The sequence below is a fragment of the Ambystoma mexicanum genome, chromosome 7p (assembly GCF_040938575.1).
Source record: "Ambystoma mexicanum isolate Mex_15411 chromosome 7p, UKY_AmexF1_1, whole genome shotgun sequence".
In the NCBI taxonomy this organism is placed as follows: Eukaryota; Metazoa; Chordata; class Amphibia; order Caudata; family Ambystomatidae; genus Ambystoma; species Ambystoma mexicanum.
This window is the reverse complement of record NC_090939.1, coordinates 976,688,850-976,710,293: the sequence shown is the minus strand read 5'-3', so window position 1 is coordinate 976,710,293 and position 21,444 is coordinate 976,688,850.

Genomic DNA, 21,444 nt, shown 5'->3' with positions numbered 1-21,444 from the left:
CAAGTCCTTCCCATTCCAATCCTGAGACCCTTCCTATAGCATGTGATGTGATATCTCAATGCTTATACCAAACCTGAGACCCTTCTTATGGCATGAGATGTCATATACAACTCCTTCCCATTCCAATGCTGGGACCCTTCCTATAGCATGAGATGTGATATCTCAATGCTTATACCAAACCTGAGACCCTTCCTATAGCATGAGATGTGATATCTCAAGGCCTCTAATACCAAACCTGAGATCCTTCTTCTAACATGAGATGTGATATCCAACTCCTTCCCGTTCCAAACCTGAGACACTTCCTATAGCATATGTGATATCCAACTCCTTCCATTCCAAACATGAGACCCTTCCTATAGCAAGAATGTAATATCCAACTCCTACCCATTCCAATCCTGAGACCCTTCCTATAGCAAGAGATGTGATATCCAAATCCTTCCCATTCCAATCCTGAGACCCTTCCTATAACATGAGATGTGATATCCAACTCCTTCCCATTCCAACCTGAGACACTTCCTATAGCATGAGAAGGGATATCCAACTCCTTCCCAATCCAATCCGGAGACCCTTCCGATAGCAGAGATGTGATATCTCAATGCTTATACCAAACCTGAGACCCTTCCTATGGCATGATATGTGATATCCAACTCCTTGCCATTCAAATCCTGAGACCCTTCCTATAGCATGGGAAGGGATATCCAACTCCTTCCCAATCCAATCCTGAGACCCTTCCGATAGCAGAGATGTGATATCTCAACGCTTCTACCAAACCTGAGACCCTTCCTTTAGCATGAGATGTGATATCCAAATCCTTCGCATTCCAATCCTGAGACCCTTCCTATAGCATGAGATGTGATATCTCAATGGTTCTAATACCAAACCAGAGATCCTTCCTATAACATGAGATGTGATATCCAATTCCTTCCCATTCCAAACCTGAGACCCTTCCTATAACATGAAATGTGATATCCAACTCCATCCCATTCCAACCTGAGACCTTTCCTATAGCATGAGATGGGATATCCAACTCCTTCCAAATCCAATACTGATACCATTCCGATAGCATGAGATGTGATATCCCAATGCTTCTACCAAATCTGAGACCCATACTATGGCATGAGATGTGATACCAAACTCCTTCCCATTCCAATCCTGAGACCCTTCCTATAGCTTGAGATGTGATATCCAACTTCTTCCCATTCCAATTCTGAGACCCTTCCTATACGATGAGTCTTGATATATCAATGCTTCTAATACCAAACCTGAGACCCGTCCTATAACATGAGATGTGATATCCAAATCCTTCCCCTTCCAAACCTTAGACCCTTCCTTTATCATGAGATGTGATATCCAACTCCTTCCCATTCCAATCCTGAGACCCTTCCGATATCATGAGATTTGTTATCTCAATGCTTCTAATATCAAACTTGAGACCCTCCCTATAGCATGAGATGTGACATCCAAGTCCTCCCCATTCCAATCCTGAGACCCTTCCTATAGCATGAGATGTGATATCTCAATGCTTCTAATACCAAACCTGAGACCCTTCCTATAACATGAGATGGGATATCCAACTCAGATGGGATATCCAACTCCTTCCCATTCCAATCCTGAGACCCTTCCGATAGCAGAGATGTGATATCTCAATGCTTATATCAAACCTGAGACCCTTCCTATGGCCTGAGATGTCATATACAACTCCTTCCCATTCCAATCCTGAGACCCTTCCTATAGCATGAGATGTGATGTCTCAATGCTTCTAATACCAAACCTGAGATCCTTCCTATAACATGAGATGTGATATCCAACTCCTTCCCATTCCAATCCTGAGACCCTTATGATAGCATGAGATGTGATATCTCAATGCCTCTTATACCAAACCTGAGATCCTTCCGATAGCATGAGATGTGATATCTCAATGCTTCTAATACCAAACCTGAGATCCTTCCTATAATATGAGATGTGATTTCCAAATCCTTCCCCTTCCAAACCTGAGACCCTCCCTTTAGCATGAGATGTGATATCCAACTCCTTCCCATTCCAATCCTGAGACCCTTCTGATAGCATGAGATGTGATATCTCAATGCCTCTAATACCAAACCTGAGATCCTACCTCTAACATGAAATGTGATATCCATCTCCTTCCCTTTCCAAACCTGAGACCCTGCCTATAGCATGAGATGTGATATCCAAGTCCTTCCCATTCCAATCCTGAGACCCTTCCTATAGCATGTGATGTGATATCTCAATGCTTATACCAAACCTGAGACCCTTGCTATGGCATGAGATGTCATATACAACTCCTTCCCATTCCAATCCTGAGACCCTTCCTATAGCATGAGATGTGATATCTCAATGCTTATACCAAACCTGAGACCCTTCCTATAGCATGAGATGTGATATCCAACTTCTTCCCATTCCAATCCAGAGACCCTTCCTATAGCATGAGATGTGATATCTCAATGCCTATACCAAACCTGAGACCCTTCCTATAGCTTGAGATGTGATATCCAACTCCTTCCCATTCCAATCCTGAGACCCTTCCGATAGCATGAGATGTCATATCTCAAGGCCTCTAATACCAAACCTGAGATCCTTCCTCTAACATGAAATGTGATATCCAACTCCTTCCCCTTCCAAACCTGAGAACCTTCCTATAGCATGAGATATGATATCCAACTCCTTCCCATTCCAACCTGAGACCCTTCCTATAGCATGAGATGGGATATCCAACTCCTTCCAAATCCAATACTGATACCCTTCCAATAGCATGAGATGTGATATCCCAATGCTTCTACCAAACCTGAGAACCATACTATGGCATGAGATGTGATATCAAACTCCTTCCCATTCCAATCCTGAGACGCTTCCTATAGCTTGAGATGTGATATCCAACTCCTTCCCATTCCAATTCTGAGACCCTTCTTATAACATGAGACTTGATATCTCAATGCTTCTAATACCAAACCTGAGACCCGTCCTATAACATGAGATGTGATATCCAAATCCTTCCCCTTCCAAACCTTAGACCCTTCCTTTATCATGAGATGTGATATCCAACTCCTTCCCATTCCAATCCTGAGACCCTTCCGATATCATGAGATTTGTTATCTCAATGCTTCTAATATCAAACTTGAGACCCTCCCTATAGCATGAGATGTGACATCCAAGTCCTTCCCATTCCAATCCTGAGACCCTTCCTATAGCATGAGATGTGATATCTCAATGCTTCTAATACCAAACCTGAGACCTCATGCTAAAGGGAGGGTCTCAGGTTTGGAAGGGGAAGGATTTGGATATCACATCTCATGTTATAGGAAGGATCTCAGGATTGGTATTAGAAGCATTGAGATATCACATCTCATGCTATCGGAAGGATCTCAGGTTTGGTATTAAAAGCATTGAGATATCACATCTCATGCTATCGGAAGGATCTCAGGTTTGGCATTAGAAGCATTGAGATATCACATCTCATGCTATAGGAAGGGTCTCAGGTTTCGAACGGGAAGGAGTTGGATATCCCATCTCATGTTATAGGACTGGTCTCAGGTTTGGTATTAGAAGCATTGAGATATCACATTGCATGTTGTAGGAAGGGTCTCAGGTTTGGAATGGGAAGGAATTGGATATCACATCTCATGTCATAGGAAGGATCTCAGGTTTGGTATTAGAAGCATTGAGATATCACATCTCATGCTATAGGAATGGTCTCAGGATTGGAATGGGAAGGAGTTGGATATTACATTCTTGCTATAGGAAGGGTCTCATGTTTGGAATGGGAAGGAGTTGGATATCACATATGCTATAGGAAGGGTCTCAGGTTTGGAACGGGAAGGAGTTGGATATCACATCTCATGTTATAGGAAGCGTCTCAGGTTTGATATAAGCATTGAGATATCACATCTCTGCTATCGGAAGTGTCTCAGGATTGGAATGGGAAGAAGTTGGATATCCCATCTCATGTTATAGGACGGGTCTCAGGTTTGTTATTAGAATCATTGAGATATCATATTGCATGCTGTAGGAAGGGTCTACGGATTGGAATGGGAAGGACTTGAATATCACATCTCATGCTATAGGTAGGCTCTCAGGTTTGGAAAGGGAAGGCGTTGGATATCACATTTCATGATATAGGAAGGGTCTCAGGATTGGAATGGGAAGGAGTTGGATATCACATCTCATGCTATAGGAAGGGTCTCAGGTTTGGTATAAGCATTGAGATATCACATTTCATGCTATAGGAAGGGTCTCAGGATTGGAATGGGAAGGAGTTGGATATCACATCTCATGTTATAGGAAGGATCTCAGGTTTGGTATTAGAAGCATTGAGACATCACATCTCATGCTATAGGAAGGGTCTCAGGATTGGAATGGGAAGGAGTTGTATATGACATCTCATGCCGTAGGAAGGGTCTCAGGTTTGGTATAAGCATTGAGATATCACATCTCTGCTATAGGAAGGGTCTCAGGATTGGAATGGGAAGGAGTTGGATATCCCATCTCATGTTATAGGAAGGGTCTCATGATTGGAATGGGAAGGACTTGGATATCACATCTCATGCTATAGGAAGGCTCTCAGGTTTGGAAGGGGAAAGAGTTGGATATCACATTTCATGTTAGAGGTAGGATCTCAGGTTTGGTATTAGAGGCATTGAGATATCACATCTCATGCTATCAGAAGGGTCTCAGGATTGGAATGGGAAGGAGTTGGATATCACATCTCATGCTAAAGGGAGGGTCTCAGGTTTGGAAGGGGAAGGATTTGGATATCACATCTCATGTTATAGGAAGTATCTCGGGTTTGGTATTAGAAGCATTGAGATATCACATCTCATGCTATCAGAAGGGTCTCAGGATTGGAATGGGAAGGAGTTGGATATCACATCTCATACTAAAGGGAGGGTTTCAGGTTTGGAAGGGGAAGGATTTGGATGTCACATCTCATGTTATCGGAAGGATCTCAGGTTTGGTATTAGAAGTATTGAGATATCACATCTCATGCTATAGGAAGGGTCTCAGGATTGGAATGGGAAGGAGTTGGATATCACATCTCATGCTAAAGGAAGGGTCTCAGGTTTGGCAGAAGCATTGAGATATCACATCTCATGCTATAGGAAGGGTCTCAGGATTGGAATGGGAAGGACTTAGATATCACATATCATGCTATAGGGAGGGTCTCAGTTTTGATATTAGAAGCATTGAGATATCACATCTCATGCTAAAGGAAGGGTCTCAGGTTTGGAACGGGAAGGAGTTGGATATCACATCTCATGTTATAGGAAGGGTCTCAGGTTTGGTATAAGCATTGAGATATCACATCTCTGCTATCGGAAGTGTCTCAGGATTGGAATGGGAAGGAGTTGGATATCCCATCTCATGTTATAGGACGGGTCTCAGGTTTGTTATTAGAATCATTGAGATATCATATTGCATGCTGTAGGAAGGGTCTAAGGATTGGAATGGGAAGGACTTGGATATCACATCTCATGCTATAGATAGGCTCTCAGGTTTGGAAAGGGAAGGAGTTGGATATCACATTTCATGTTAGAGGAAGGATCTCAGGTTTGATATTAGAGGCATTGAGATATCACATCTCATGCTATAGGAAGGGTCTCAGGTTGGAATGGGAAGGAGTTGGATATCACATCTCATGTTATAGGAAGGGTCTCAGGATTGGAATGGGAAGGACTTGGATATCACATCTCATGCTATTGGAAGGCTCTCAGGTTTGGAAGGGGAAAGAGTTGGATATCACATTTCATGTTAGAGGTAGGATCTCAGGTTTGGTATTAGAGGCAATGAGATATCACATCTCATGCTATCAGAAGGGTCTCAGGATTGGAATGGGAAGGAGTTGGATATCACATCTCATGCTAAAGGGAGGGTCTCAGGTTTGGAAGGGGAAGGATTTGGATATCACATCTCATGTTATAGGAAGGATCTCAGGTTTGGTATTAGAAGCATTGAGATATCACATCTCATGCTATCGGAAGGATCTCAGGTTTGGTATTAGAAGCATTGAGATATCACATCTCATGCTATCAGAAGGTTCTCAGGATTGGAATGGGAAGGAGTTGGATATCACATCTCATGCTAAAGGGAGGGTCTCAGGTTTGGAAGGGGAAGGATTTGGATATCACATCTCATGTTATCGGAAGGATCTCAGGTTTGGTATTAGAAGTATTGAGATATCACATCTCATGCTATAGGAAGGGTCTCAGGATTGGAATGGGAAGGAGTTGGATATCACATCTCATGCTAAAGGAAGGGTCTCAGGTTTGGTAGAAGCATTGAGATATCACATCTCATGCTATAGGAAGGGTCTCAGGATTGGAATGGGAAGGACTTAGATATCACATATCATGCTATAGGGAGGGTCTCAGTTTTGATATTAGAAGCATTGAGATATCACATCTCATGCTATCGGAAGTGTCTCAGGATTGGAATGGGAAGGAGCTGGATATCACATCTCATGCTAAAGGAAGGGTCTCAGGTTTGGAACGGGAAGGAGTTGGATAGCCGATCTCATGTTATAGGAAGGGTCTCAGGTTTGGTATAAGCATTGAGATATCACATCTCTGCTATCGGAAGTGTCTCAGGATTGGAATGGGAAGGAGTTGGATATCCCATCTCATGTTATAGGACGGGTCTCAGGATTGTTATTAGAATCATTGAGATATCATATTGCATGCTGTAGGAAGGGTCTAAGGATTGGAATGGGAAGGACTTGGATATCACATCTCATGCTATGGATAGGCTCTCAGGTTTGGAAAGGGAAGGAGTTGGATATCACATTTCATGTTAGAGGAAGGATCTCAGGTTTGGTATTAGAGGCATTGAGATATCACATCTCATGCTATAGGAAGCGTCTCAGGATTGGAATGGAAGGAGTTGGATATCACATCTCATGTTATAGGAAGGATCTCAGGTTTGGTATTAGAAGCATTGAGACATCACATCTCATGCTATAGGAAGGGTCTCAGGATTGGAATGGGAAGGAGTTGGATATCACATCTCATGCTATAGGAAGGGTCTCTGGTTTGGTATAAGCATTGAGATATCACATCTCATGCTATAGGAAGGGTCTCAGGATTGGAATGGGAAGGAGTTGTATATGACATCTCAATCCGTAGGAAGGGTCTCAGGTTTGGTATAAGCATTGAGATATCACATCTCTGCTATCGGAAAGGTCTCAGGATTGGAATGGGAAGGAGTTGGATATCCCATCTCATGTTATAGGAAGAGTCTCAGGTTTGGTATTAGAAGCATTGAGATATCACATCTCATGCTATAGGAAGTGTCTCAGGATTGGAATGGGAAGGACTTGGATATCACATCTCATGCTATAGGGAGGGTCTCACGTTTGATATTAGAAGCATTGAGATATCACATCTCATGCTATAGGAAGGGTCTCAGGATTGGAATGGGAAGGATTTGGATATCACATCTCATGCTATAGGAAGGGTCTCAGGTTTGGTATAAGCAGTGAGATATCACATCTCATGCTATAGGAAGTGTCTCAGGATTGGAATGGGAAGGAGTTGGATATCACATCTCATGTTATAGGAAGGGTCTCAGGTTTGGTATTAGAAGCATTGAGACATCACATCTCATGCTATAGGAAGGGTCTCAGGATAGGAATGGGAAGGACTTGGATATCACATCTCATGCTATAGGGAGGGTCTCAAGTTTGATATTAGAAGCATTGAGATATCACATCTCATGATATCGGAAGGGTCTCAGGATTGGAATGGGAAGGAATTGGATATCACATCTCATGATAAAGGAAGGGTCTAAGGTTTGGAAGGGGAAGGATTTGGATATCACATCTCATGTTATAGGGCGGGTCTCAAGTTTGGTATTAGAAGCATTGAGATATCAAGTCTCATGGTATAGGAAGGGTCTCAGAATTGGAATGGGAAGGAGTTGGATATCACATCTCAAGCTATAGGAAGGGTCTCAGGATTGGAATGGGAAGGAGTTTGATATCACATCTCATGCCATAGTATGGGTCTCAGGTTTGGTATAAGCATTGGGATATCACATCTCATGCTATCGGAAGGGTATCAGGATTGGATTTGGAAGGAGTTGGATATCCCATCTCATGCTATAGAAAGGGTCTCAGGTTGGAATGGGAAGGAGTTGGATATCAAATCTCATGTTATAGGAAGGGTCTCAGGATTGGAATGGGAAGGACTTGGATATCACATCTCATGCTATAGGAAGGCTCTCAGGTTTGGAAGGGGAAAGAGTTGGATATCACATTTCATGTTAGAGGTAGGATCTCAGGTTTGGTATTAGAGGCATTGAGATATCACATCTCATGCTATCAGAAGGGTCTCAGGATTGGAATGGGAAGGAGTTGGATATCACATCTCATGCTAAAGCGAGGGTCTCAGGTTTGGAAGGGGAAGGATTTGGATATCACATCTCATGTTATAAGAAGGAGCTCAGGTTTGGTATTAGAAGCATTGAGATATCACATCTCATGCTATCGGAAGGATCTCAGGTTTGTTATTAGAATCATTGAGATATCACATCTCATGCTATCAGAAGGGTCTCAGGATTGGAATGGGAAGGAGTTGGATATCACATCTCATGCTAAAGGGAGGGTCTCAGGTTTGGAAGGGGAAGGATTTGGATATCACATCTCATGTTATCGGAAGGATCTCAGGTTTGGTATTAGAAGTATTGAGATATCACATCTCATGCTATAGGAAGGGTCTCAGGATTGGAATGGGAAGGAGTTTGATATCACATCTCATGCCATAGTATGGGTCTCAGGTTTGGTATAAGCATTGGGATATCACATCTCATGCTATCGGAAGGGTATCAGGATTGGATTTGGAAGGAGTTGGATATCCCATCTCATGCTATAGTAAGGGTCTCAGGTTGGAATGGGAAGGAGTTGGATATCAAATCTCATGTTATAGGAAGGGTCTCAGGATTGGAATGGGAAGGACTTGGATATCACATCTCATGCTATAGGAAGGCTCTCAGGTTTGGAAGGGGAAAGAATTGGATATCACATTTCATGTTAGAGGTAGGATCTCAGGTTTGGTATTAGAGGCATTGAGATATCACATCTCATGCTATCAGAAGGGTCTCAGGATTGGAATGGGAAGGAGTTGGATATCACATCTCATGCTAAAGGGAGGGTCTCAGGTTTGGAAGGGGAAGGATTTGGATATCACATCTCATGTTATAAGAAGGAGCTCAGGTTTGGTATTAGAAGCATTGAGATATCACATCTCATGCTATCGGAAGGATCTCAGGTTTGGTATTAGAAGCATTGAGATATCACATCTCATGCTATCAGAAGGGTCTCAGGATTGGAATGGGAAGGAGTTGGATATCACATCTCATGCTAAAGGGAGGGTCTCAGGTTTGGAAGGGGAAGGATTTGGACATCACATCTCATGTTATCGGAAGGATCTCAGGTTTGGTATTAGAAGTATTGAGATATCACATCTCATGCTATAGGAAGGGTCTCAGGATTGGAATGGGAAGGAGTTGGATATCACATCTCAAGCTATAGGAAGGGTCTCAGGTTTGGTATAAGCATTGAGATATCACATCACATGCTATAGGAAGGGTCTCAGGATTGGAATGGGAAGGTGTTGTATATGACATCTCATGCCATAGGAAGGGTCTCAGGTTTGGTATAAGCATTGAGTTATCACATCACATGCTATAGGAAGGGTCTCAGGATTGGAAGGGGAAGGACTTGGATATCACATCTCATGCTATAGGCAGGGTCTCAGGTTTGGAAAGGGAAGGAGTTGGATATCACATTTCATGTTAGAGGTAGGATATCAGGTTTGGTATTAGAGGCATTGAGATATCACATCTCATGCTATCAGAAGGGTCTCAGGATTGGAATGGGAAGGAGTTGGATATCACATCTCATGCTAAAGGGAGGGTCTCAGGTTTGGAAGGGGAAGGATTTGGATATCACATCTCATGTTATAGGAAGGATCTCAGGTTTGGTATTAGAGGCATTGAGATATCACATCTCATGCTATCATAAGGGTCTCAGGATTGGAATGGGAAGGAGTTGGATATCACATCTCATGCTAAAGGGAGGGTCTCAGGTTTGGAAGGGGAAGAATTTGGATATCACATCACATGTTATAGGAAGGATCTCAGGTTTGGTATTAGAAGCATTGAGATATCACATCTCATGCTATCGGAAGGGTCTCAGGATTGGAATGGGAAGGAGTTGGATATCACATCTCATGCTATAGGAAGGGTCTCAGGTTTGGAACGGGAAGGAGTTGGATATCACATCTCATGTTATAGGAAGAGTCTCAGGTTTGGTATAAGCATTGAGACATCACATCTCTGCAGTCGGAAATGTCTCAGGATTGGGATGGGAAGGAGTTGGATATCACATCTCATGCTATAGGAAGGGTCTCAGGTTTGGAAAGGGAAGGAGTTGGATATCACATATCATGCTATAGGAAGGCTCTCAGGTTTGGAAGGGGAAAGAGTTGGATATCACATTTCATGTTAGAGGTAGGATCTCAGGTTTGGTATTAGAAGCATTGAGATATCACATCTCATGCTATCAGAAGGGTCTCAGGATTGGAATGGGAAGGAGTTGGATATCACATCTCATGCTAAAGGGAGGGTCTCAGGTTTGGAAGGGGAAGGATTTGGATATCACATCTCATGTTATCGGAAGGATCTCAGGTTTGGTATTAGAAGTATTGAGATATCACATCTCATGCTATAGGAAGGGTCTCAGGATTGGAATGGGAAGGAGTTGGATATCACATCTCAAGCTATAGGAAGGGTCTCAGGTTTGGTATAAGCATTGAGATATCACATCACATGCTATAGGAAGGGTCTCAGGATTGGAATGGGAAGGAGTTGGATATCACATCTCAAGCTATAGGAAGGGTCTCAGGTTTGGTATAAGCATTGAGATATCACATCACATGCTATAGGAAGGGTCTCAGGATTGGAATGGGAAGGACTTGGATATCACATCTCATGCTATAGGCAGGGTCTCAGGTTTGGAAAGGGAAGGAGTTGGATATCACATTTCATGTTAGAGGTAGGATATCAGGTTTGGTATTGGAGGCATTGAGATATCACATCTCATGCTATCAGAAGGGTCTCAGGATTGGAATGGGAAGGAGTTGGATATCACATCTCATGCTAAAGGGAGGGTCTCAGGTTTGGAAGGGGAAGGATTTGGATATCACATCTCATGTTATAGGAAGGATCTCAGGTTTGGTATTAGAGGCATTGAGATCTCACATCTCATGCTATCATAAGGGTCTCAGGATTGGAATGGGAAGGTGTTGGATATCACATCTCATGCTATAGGAAGGGTCTCAGGTTTGGAACGGGAAGGAGTTGGATATCACATCTCATGTTATAGGAAGAGTCTCAGGTTTGGTATAAGCATTGAGATATCACATCTCTGCAATCGGAAATGTCTCAGGATTGGGATGGGAAGGAGTTGGATATCACATCTCATGCTATAGGAAGGGTCTCAGGTTTGGAACGGGAAGGAGTTGGATATTGTTAAGACGGATTTCTGAACTCTGTCCTGGTGGCGCAGAAGTTCAGATGGCCAACCTAATTTCTTGGAACAGGGTAACCTCTGGACAAGCCAGACCAATCAAGGTAGCGATCGCGGCGGTCAAGACTAGGTCTCAAGAGAGGTGAGGGTGACTGAAAGCCCGCAATGAGCACACAAAGCAAGGACACTTACAAACTACTCCAAACAGGTGCTATATTAAAAATATATACACATTTATTCCAAGGCCTTTAAAACAATGACCGTAGCGAGAAATCACAATACAACTCTAGTAAACCAACACATACCATACCAATACAATATATATACAAATACAAACAAGTCTCAAGGGTTAGATGCACGAAATGTGTAGTCCACCTAAAAGGGAAGGAAAACAGGCAGTGCGAAATAATGCTTAGACCCAGTCCGCCTTCAGAGGCACCTAACTAAAAGGAAGTCCGAGCCCTACGAAGAGTGGAGCCTTGTGCTCAAAAGTACCGGCACACGCTGGTGCCAACGGGCAAAAGGGGAGTCTCTTCGAGGTAGATCAGGCAGTTCAGTTTAGTGCACAAACGAAGAAGAACAGTGTTCCGCGACTCAAGCGCAGCCTCCACTGTGGGCAGAAGCAGAGCGCGAGTACAGAAAGGCGTGCTGTTTTGACACAGCGGGGAAAAGCTATGGGCTCCTGCAGGAGGGCGACCAGTTCCTAGCTATGCTACTCACCGGTCCACGATGCAAGCAGACCCAGGCTTCTCCGCGTCAGTTTCAGTCGCTGGCAGGTTCAGAAGAGCAGGGGACGTCTCGTCGTCCTGTTTAGTCTGCAGCAGCAGAGTTGAGTAAAAGACGTCCCAAACGAAGGAACCCGCACAGTTTGTTACCACAGCAGGGCAACGGAGCGGCGGTGTGTATCTGAGCCAAATGTACACTACTCACTTCAGACCTGGGAACGCCAAGTGTACGAATCATGTGAGAGTGACAAGGACTCGATATACTACACAACCTGGCGGCGGTTACAGAGCAAGACTCCTGTGTAGGCTGGTCAGTCTGCTGGATGGCCCAGAGACGCTTCCGAAGGCTTACTAGCAGGAGATGGTGAAGATGCCGAGAATAGCTGTCCCCGCTGAAAAGGGTTTCACAAGGCGACAGCAGTGCAGAGGAGCAGTCCTACAGCGGGTCACCAGCGATTCCTCGGTTCAGCCTCTTGGTTGCAGGATACTTGGCTCCTGTATTCCTTCGTTCGTGAGAACTCAGGCGATCGACATGGTAGTGGTGTTTCCAGCCCCCTCTTATCCACGGTTCCCTTCGCGCCAAAACGGAGGGGACCCAATGGGAGATCCGCTCATCAACACTCACACCATTCGTGGACCTATCACGGACCACGGTGGTCCCAGGCATTCACACCACCCTAGACTCTCTGGCACCCAGGATGTGTTTTGGGACCAGACATCCCAGCCCACATCCTGGAGGCACACACAAGACATGTAGAAGCCTGCGAAAGCATCTGTGTTTCGCGGGAAAGCACATGCCCAAATAAGGAAGGCCCCAGGTCGGCTCGACCTGGGGAAGGTGAAGGGAGCAAGACGGTCAGCGGACAGGACAAAGGAGCCTCGTGGTCTGGCCATTTTGGGATCTAGGCCACCATTTTGGGTTAAGCGCGAGAAACGCGCTTAGAACGCCAAAAGGAGCTCAAAACACAAGAAACGATAGCTGCCACCATTCCCGTCCGTGAATCACTTGCACCAATCAGTTACAATCCTGAAAGAGTATCTAGGGCCTGTAGAAGGCTAGAGACCCAAGAGAGCAGTAACTTAGCTTACAGTGCCCTCTTGTGTCATGTTGCACGAAAGCCGCAACATGATACAAGAAACTACGGAAACCAGCGTTTCCTGGTACTGACTGTCTTAAGGGCATGACAGTTTCCCCGTAAGAAAGGAGCGAAAGCCCAGAGGAGTGCGGCAGAAGGCTGCACTTCTCGGGCAAAGTCGAGAACAAGGTGAAAAACAACAGCAAAAAGTTTAGGGGTTGCCACATGGAAGGAAAATTACCTACAATTACGAAATCTTTCCTAACACTCGCCCCTCCCAGACTATGGACAGGGGGAACTAATCCACCCCTGGATGAGTCTCTTGTTCAGGTCGGTTAAACATTCTGCACAACCCATCAGCATTGCTATGTTGGACACCTGGCCTATGCTCAATAGTGAAGTCGAAGCCTTGTAGACTTATGGACCACCTAAGCAACTTTGGATTCTCCCCCTTCATGTTTATTAGCCACTTTAAGGGCTTATGGTCAGTTTGCACAGTGAAGTGGGTCCCATAGAGGTAGGGCCTCAGCTTCCTTAGGGCCCACACAACAGAGAAACATTCTTTCTCTACCGTGGACCATCTGAGCTCTCTGTCCTTAAACTGGCGACTAATAAAACCAATAGGGTGTTCCTTACCCTTCTCATCTACTTGCGATAGTACAGCTCCTATCCCAGTGTCAGAGGCGTCTGTCTGCACGATAAAAGGTCTTTGATAATCAGGGGCCCTGAGGACAGGGGCCTGGCACAAGGAGTCTTTTAAGCCATTGAAGGCCTTCTCACACTCGTCGGTCCAAGTTACCTTCTTGGGTTTCTTCAGAGTTGTGAGGGCAGTCAGAGGAGCAGCTATGGTGCCATAGTCTGCCACAAAATTGCAGTAATACCCCGTGAGTCCTAAGAAGGCTCTCACTTGGGTTTGTGTAGTGGGGGTAGGCCAGTCTTGTACTGCTTGTACTTTACTGGGTAGAGGCTGTATCCTCCCTCCACCTACTTCATGTCCAAGGTAAAACACTGAGCCTTGTCCAATCTGGCGTTTACTAGCCTTTATGGTCAAGTGTGCTTTCTGAAGAGCCTGGAGCACAATCCCGAGGTGTTTCACATGGTCTTCCCAGGTGGCACTGAAAACTGCTATATCGTCCAGATATGCAAGACAGAATTCGTCCAACCCATTCAAAACATGATGCACAAGCCTCTGAAAAGTGGCAGGTGCATTCTTCAACCCGAACGGCATTACCCGGAATTGGTAAAGGCCGTCTGGAGTAGAAAACGCTGTCTTCTCCTTGGCATGTTCTGCTAAAGCTATTTGCCAATAGCCAGCAGTGAGGTGAAACGTGCTGAGGTACTTGGAGGCACCCAAAGTATCCACCAGATCATCTGTTCGAGGCAAGGGGTGTGCATCTGTCTTGGTGACAGCATTCAGAGCCCTGTAATCCACGCAGAACCTCAATTCAGAAGTGCCTGCCTTAGGAACGAAAACCACAGGGCTGGACCAAGGACTACTAGAGGGTTCAATCACCCCAAGGTCTAACATCTTGTTGACCTCGGTCTTAATATAAGACCGTACTTTGTCTGACATCCTGTATCCCCTACTTTTGGTAGGTACACTGTCTCCTGTGTCTATGTTATGTTTGCACCAAGGTGTCAAACCAGGCGACTGTGAAAACAGGGGGGAAAACTGCCTAAGCAAACTTTTCACCTCAGCCTGCTGATCAGAAGTCAGGTGAGGGGCCACTCGGACACCCTCAAAGGAGCTATCTGAAGGACCGCTTTGGAACAGGTCGGGGAGAGGTTCAGACTCCTCTTCCTCAACATCTGAAGCCAGTAACAGTGCTGCGATTTCGACTCTTGGGACGAAAGCCTTCAGCCTATTCACGTGAAACACTTTTGGAGCCTGTCCAGGACTTCCAAGGTCCACTAAATAGTTAACCTCACCCAGGAGCTCCACCACTGTGTAAGGGCCTGACCATTTGTCCTGTAAAGCTCAAGGCCTTATGGGATTCATGATCAGGACTTGCTGACCAGGTGTAAAGTTGATGAGGGAAGCTTTCTGGTCGTACCAATGTTTCACCAGCGCTTGTACTGCCTTCAATTTATCACTAGCCAAGCCCATCAGAAGTACCATCCGTTTTCTGAGCCCTAGCACATAATCAACTACGTTGGTAGTAACAGGGGGAGTGGGCATCTCCCATCCCTCTTTGACTATGGCAAAGGGTCCCCGTACAGGATGACCAAACAGAAGTTTGAAGGGGCTGAAGCCAACACCCTCCTGTGGTACCTCTCGGTAGGCAAACAGTAAGCATGGTAAAAGAAGATCCCATTGTCTTCTCTGAAGCTTCTCCAGAGCCCCAATCATGCTTTTTAACGTTCTGTTGAAACGTTCCACCAGACCATTGGTCTGGGGGTGGTATGCAGAAGAGAACTTGTAGGTGACCCCACATTCTTTCCACATAGCCTGCATATACTTCGACATAAAGTTGCTGCCACGATCTGACACAACTTCTTTAGGGAAGCCAACCCTAGTAAATATGCCAAGTAAAGCTTTTGCAACTGACTTGGCAGTTACAGTTTTCAATAGGATGGCCTCAGGATATCTGGTTGCATGGTCGACCAGCACCAGGATAAACCTATTGCCCGAGGATGTTTGCGGGTCAAGGGGACCAACGATGTCGATCCCTACCCTTTCAAATGGTACCCCCACAACTGGGAGCGGTACCAACGGAGCTTGGATTGTCGAGCCAACCTTACCAGATAACTGGCAGGAGGCACAACTCCTGCAGTGACTTTCTACTTGCACCCCCATCTTGGGCCAGTAGAAGTGCATGGATAACCTTTGCTTTGTCCTCTTAATACCAAGGTGACTAGCAAGGAGCACTTCATGTGCCAACTGCAGGAGGAAGGGCCTAACAGCAAGGGGAACCACCAACCTCCTATGGTCTCCTTCTGTAGACTCTGTGGGCTCACTATACAGGAGTCCACCTTCCCAATAAATCCTATGCGTCCCAGGAGGTTCACCCTCAAGCTGGGAGCAGGCCTGTCTCCTTAGGCCATCCAGAGATGGGCACTCACATTGGCCTTTACTGAATTCGTCCCTATCAGGACCTCCTTCAACTAACAAGTCTTTTAGTTCAGGATGGTCGTTGGGGTCAAATACTTCAGGCATCGCCACCTCCTCGTCAGGCCCGGGCGATTGACCAACTTCCTCCACCGCAGTGGTAGGCGAGCTCGGGGGAATATTCTCTTTCCCTCGTCTTGACTTGTTGACTCCTTTCGCCTTGGGTTTCCCCTTCGGCTGGGGCGGCGTATTGGTCTTGGCCAATGCTGCCCGTGCTTGAGACCGTGTGTAGGGTCTTTCGGCAGTGTCTCCTACGAGCCCTAAAGCTCTGAGATCATTACCTAACAAGACCTTTCCCGGGACGTTTCTCTGAATGCTCACTGGAATCCTGACTGCTGTACCATTTAAAGTAAGATTTACAGGTATTACTGGGAACATACGGAGTGGGCCGTCAGCCAATTTAGTGGGCATCAGAGTAGCTCTGGCAACTTCCTCTGAGTCTACCAAGGTAGAATCCACTACAGTTCGAATGCACCCACTATCCCTAAGAGCTGGAGTATCTACTCCATTGATCAGCACACTGTCTTTAAAGTAGTGCTTGGTATTATCTGGAATCCTAGCATAAGCCTCTGCGACTTTAGGCTCCCAGGAACCCAGGGAAACTAAAACTACCTCAGCCTCTATCCCGCTGGGAAATGAGTCTGAGGAGAAGGATGCTCCTGTAATCTCTTCTTCCTCGTAGGAGGAGAAGGCCAGATTAGCGGAGTGGACCCCCAAAGGTCTAACCTTACACCGGGGATCCGCCTTCACGTGGTCAGTTGCTCCACAAGCAAAACAAGATCCATTGGGTCTGTTTACATAGGGAGGCTTATTGTAACCAGAGTTCTGTTTCGGAGGCTGACCTCCACTACCCTGTGAGTTCTCTTGTGTCTTACCCTTATTTTTCTTTTTGTGGCCCTTTTGAGAAGAAGATTTATCAGATTCTCCACCCTCCTTATCTTTGGACTTTTTCCCTTCCTCCTGCTTACCAGGATGAGTTTTGACCTTATGGGACACTCGATGTGACACCCATAAGTCTGCTGCAATGGCCAGCTTCTTAGGATCTATCTCCTTCAAATCGGCCAAATGCTGCTTAAGCTCCGGGGAAGAAGATGCAAAAATGTGTTCCAGCATGACAAGATTTATCATGCCTTCGAAGGTAGAAACCTTATAACCTTCGACCCAGCCAGTTAAGTTTTTCAAGGATTCAGTGACATAAGATACCCAAGTACCACCTTCCTTTTTCTTATACTCTATGAATCGTTTCAAATATTGGGCCGGAGTCTTCCCAAACTTTAAAATGAGAGTTTGCTTTAACATTGCGAAATCAGCTCGCTCAGCCTTCGACATTTCCATAATGGCACTACAGCCAGAATGGGGCAGTCTGCTGAGTAACCAGGCAATCTTATCAGCATTGTCAACTTGTTGAACTTGGCATGCATACTCAAACGCATTCAGCCAGTCCATAATGTCATTCCTTTCCTCATACACACTGACCAGATCTTTCAGAAACCGTGGATGAGAGGAGGCCCCAGACCCATGTCCAGGACCCTTGGACCCATTTGCAACCTGAAGCTTGGCCAGTTCCAACTGGTGATCCCTGTCTTTCTGTTTTTCTGACTGTTCGATTTTTAGTTTGGCTATGCTGAATTCAAGCTCCTTCTGCCTAAACCGCAGCTCTTGCTTCTTGAATTCAAGCATAGCCTCCCCATCAACACTGGCAGAGGAAACATTAGACATCTCATCCTCCCTGTCCTCGTGGTCGCGGTGGATCAGTGCAGCGGCAGAACCGTTGGTTCTACCAGTGAGAGCAGCCCCACCTCCTTCCGCACTGTCCTCAGAAGTTATAGCGTCAAGCTGCGCTTCTTGCCACGCCACGATTCTTTGGATCATATCCAATTTCGTGCCTTGAGAGGAAACACCTCTCTCCGCACACATCTTTTTCAATGTTTCTGATTTGGAAGCATTTAAGGTTAACAAGGTATTTGTTTCCATACTGTTAGATAGGACTATGGCCTTTTGAAAGTTATACTACAACAATTCACTACGTGTCCTGGAAGGAATAACTTGAAATGCCTTAGTTCGTGCGCAACACTGGATACCTTCAGTGGTATCCCACCGCTGTACACCAATTTGTTAAGACGGATTTCTGAACTCTGTCCTGGTGGCGCAGAAGTTCAGAAGGCCAACCTAATTACTTGGAACAGGGTAACCTCTGGACAAGCCAGACCAATCAAGGTAGCGATCGCGGCGGTCAAGACTAGGTCTCAAGAGGGGTGAGGGTGACTGAAAGCCTGCAATGAGCACACAAAGCAAGGACACTTACAAACTACTCCAAACAGGTGCTATATTAAAAATATATACACATTTATTCCAAGGCCTTTAAAACAATGACCGTAGCGAGAAATCACAATCCAACTCTAGTAAACCAACACATACGGGCAAAAGGGGAGTCTCTTCGAGGGAGATCAGGCAGTTCAGTTTAGTGCACAAACGAAGAAGAACAGTGTTCCGCGACTCAAGCGCAGCCTCCACTGTGGGCAGAAGCAGAGCGCGAGTCCGGAAAGGCGTGCTGTTTTGACACAGCGGGGAAAAGCTATGGGCTCCTGCAGGAGGGCGACCAGTTCCTAGCTATGCTACTCACCGGTCCCCGATGCAAGCAGACCCAGGCTTCTCCGCGTCAGTTTCAGTCGCTGGCAGGTTCAGAAGAGCAGGGGACGTCTCGTCGTCGTGTTGAGTCTGCAGCAGCAGAGTTGAGTAAAAGACGTCCCAAACGAAGGAACCCGCACAGTTTGTTACCACAGCAGGGCAACGGAGCGGCCGTGTGTATCTGAGCCAAATGTACACTACTCACTTCAGACCTGGGAACGCCAAGTGTACGAATCGTGTGAGAGTGACAAGGACTCGATATACTACACAACCTGGTGGCAGTTACAGAGCAAGACTCCTGTGTAGGCTGGTCAGTCTGCTGGATGGCCCAGAGACGCTTCCGAAGGCTTACTAGCAGGAGCTGGTGAAGATGCCGAGAATAGCTGTCCCCGCTATTCCAAGGGTCGAAGTACTAGTACAGGCCTTCTGGTTCGATCAAAGGTGAAAAGGGTTTCACAAGGCGACAGCAGTGCAGAGGAGCAGTCCTTCAGCGGGTCACCAGCGATTCCTCGGTTCAGCCTCTTGGTTGCAGGATACTTGGCTCCTGTATTCCTTCGTTCGTGAGAACTCAGGAGATCGACATGGTAGTGGTGTTTCCAGCCCCCTCTTATCCACGGTTCCCTTCGTGCCAAAACGGTGGGGACCCAATGGGAGATCCGCTCATCAACACTCACACCATTCATGGACCTATCACGAACCACGGTGGTCCCAGGCATTCACACGGGACCAGACATCCCAGCCCACATCCTGGAGGCACACACAAGACATGTAGAAGCCCGCGAAAGCATCCGTGTTTCGCGGGAAAGTACATGCCCAAATAAGGAAGGCCCCGGCTCGGCTCGACCTGGGGAAGGTGAAGGGAGCAAGACGGTCAGCGGACAGGACAAAGGAGCCTCGTGGTCTGGCCATTTTGGGAGCCAGGCCACCATTTTGGGTTAAGTGCGAGAAACGCGCTTAGAACGCCAAAAGGAGCTCAAAACACAAGAAACGATCGCTGCCACCATTCCCGTCCGTGAATCACTTGCACCGATCAGTTACAATCCTGAAAGAGTATCTAGGTCCTGTAGAAGGCTAGAATCCCAAGAGAGCAGTAACTTAGCTTACAGTGCCCTCTTGTGTCATGTTGCACGAAAGCCGCAACATGATAAAAGAAACTACGGAAAACAGCGTTTCCCGGTACTGACTGTCTTAAGGCCATGTCAGTTTCCCCGTAAGAAAGGAGCGAAAGCCCAGAGGAGTGCGGCAGAAGGCTGCACTTCTCTGGCAAAGTCGAGAACAAGGTGAAAAACAACAGGAAAAAGTTTAGGGGTTGCCACATGGAAGGAAAATTACCTACAATTACGAAATCTTTCCTAACAAATATCACATCTCATGTTATAGGAAGAGTCTCAGGTTTGGTATAAGCATTGAGATATCACATCTCTGCAATCGGAAGGGTCTAAGGATTGGAATGGGAAGGACTTGGATATCACATCTCATGCTATGGATAGGCTCTCAGGTTTGGAAAGGGAAGGAGTTGGATATCACATTTCATGTTAGAGGAAGGATCTCAGGTTTGGTATTAGAGGCATTGAGATATCACATCTCATGCTATAGGAAGGGTCTCAGGATTGGAATGGGAAGGAGTTGGATATCACATCTCATGCTATAGGAAGGGTCTCAGGTTTGGTATAAGCATTGAGATATCACATCTCATGCTATAGGAAGGGTCTCAGGATTGGAATGGAAGGAGTTGGATATCACATCTCATGTTAAACGAAGGATCTCAGGTTTGGTATTAGAAGGATTGAGACATCACATCTCATGCTATAGGAAGTGTCTCAGGATTGGAATGGGAAGGAGTTGGATATCACATCTCATGCTATAGGAAGGGTCTCAGGTTTGGTATAAGCATTGAGATATCACATCTCATGCTATCGGAAGGGTCTCAGGATTGGAATGGGAAGGAGTTGTATATGACATCTCAAGCCATACGAAGGGTCTCAGGTTTGGTATAAGCTTTGAGATATCACATCTCTGCTATCGGAAGGGTCTCATGATTGGAATGGGAAGGAGTTGGATATCCCATCTCATGTTATAGGAAGAGTCTCAGGTTTGGTATTCGAAGCATTGAGATATCACATCTCATGCTATAGGAAGTGTCTCAGGATTGGAATGGGAAGGACTTGGATATCACATCTCATGCTATAGGGAGGGTCTCAAGTTTGATATTAGAAGCATTGAGATATCACATCTTATGCTATAGGAAGGGTCTCAGGATTGGAATGGGAAGGAGTAGGATATCACATCTCATGCTATAGGAAGGATCTCAAGTTTGGTATAAGCATTGAGATATCACATCTCTTCTATCGGAAGGGTCTCAGGATTGGA